This window comes from Medicago sativa, chromosome 2 (genome assembly GCF_051527215.1).
Source record: "Medicago sativa cultivar Bolivia chromosome 2, Bolivia_mono, whole genome shotgun sequence".
Lineage (NCBI taxonomy): Eukaryota > Viridiplantae > Streptophyta > Magnoliopsida > Fabales > Fabaceae > Medicago > Medicago sativa.
In genome coordinates, this window is record NC_140750.1 from 38,902,825 (window position 1) to 38,904,588 (window position 1,764).

A 1,764-nucleotide genomic window follows, 5' to 3' on the forward strand; every position below is an offset into this window, starting at 1 on the left:
CTTGGCCTTTTGTAGGACAGCAAGAGCCTCTTGTTTCATGAGCTCCTCCTTGTTTAAGAGATTGGCTTTCTGGGTCTCCAATTCCTGGATTTCTGCTTTGTGCTTTGCAATGGCAGCATCAATCTCTTCAACCTTCTGTTGAGTGGCTGAAGTTTCCTGTCGAAAGGCCTCGAACTTTACTTGAAAAGCGGAAACTTCAGCCAAAAGTTGGTTGCAATGCTGCGTTTGTTCTTCATGTTAGGCTTGACCAGTTTTCTTTTGCTGGAAGTTATGATTAATACCATCGAGAAGAGGCTCCAACACTTGAGAAAAGTCTCGAAATTTCGAGCCAGAAGGAAGTTCGCCCAGTTTGAAAAGCAGTCCTTTCACCTCATCGATGACACTCTCATCTTGCTCAATGGCCTTCAAATGGTAGGCTTTTAAGACTTTATTTTGGAACTCCGCTAAGAGGTTTTCTTTCGAAGTCTCTGACGGATCATCAGTGGAGACGTTTGAGGATTTCCCACCACTTTTCGAGAAGAGCACATCGTTTTTCATCAGGAAATCGAAGGCGTCTAGAGGGTTAAAATTTTCAAGACGATCAAGCTCTTCTTGACTAATGATGGTATCTATCAAATGAAGTCTTGCCATTGACGTGACTTTCTTCGATGAATTGTCACCTTGGTCAGAGGCGTTCTTGACAAGAACTGGCCTTTCTTCCTCAATCAACCTATCCATGTCTACGACATCAGGAGGAGTACTGGTCTCGACGCCCTCTTCTTCCTCAACAATAGGAATGGGAGTTACCATATCAGCGGATAGAAGCTGACCTTGTTGAGATGTATCAACAATACCATGCTCGATACCCTGAAAGAGAGAAAACAAGTATTATGAGGGAATGTCGAAATAACATGAAATAAAATATATCAAGTGTGGAATTTGTTCGATAAATTACCTTTGATACATTATCACCTACACAGGAATGAATACTGTTGGGATTGGAGTCCATGTGGCCATGTTTCCTTCTCTTGGAGCTCGATTTGGTCGGTGATCCTTCAGTATGCGTTGTCTCGACTATAACTTCCTGGACCTTGTGTTTCCTCTTTTTTCGACCTTCTTTGGTCTTGGGTACTTCAGAGGTTGTGGCAACTTCAATGGCCTCAGAAGGAGAATCAGGCTGAAAAGAACCTCAGAAGAATTCAACGTTGAGATACTATCATACAATATAGTATTCGAAGATTAATCGAGATAAAAGGGGCTTACATGATCTTCGGGTGCAGGGTCCTCAGTTTCCTTGGGAGACGGTTCCGGAGAGGGTGCAATTTGTTTTTTCTCTGATTTAAAAGATTTTTTTTTCTTGATGACTTCCCCGACCTAGACTTCGATGGTTTTTGTACGTCCTCACCATCACCTTTGTCTCCATCTCCTGATTCTAGGGAAACAACTGCAAGCAAATGGATAGAAAGATAAGTAGCAATTCTTTTTCTCTCTGAACTGTTTGTTTGTTCTAAAAAAATTGGAAGATTTTGTACCTACTCCTATCGGAGAAGTGATTCGAATGTGAGGTAGGTTTAAATGAAGATGACCACTAAATGTGTATGGATTGCATTTGGACGCAGTCACCTTATCCTCATCTTTCTTTATTAGTTTTTGTTTCTTTCCCAATGAAGAAACACAAGGTAGCCATTTTGGATATGGTGGCCTAAAACAAAGGAAGTGGGCTTGAAAACAAGAGTTTGTTTCTCAGCCTTGCGTAAAGTTGATCTCCATACATGTTCTATCAAT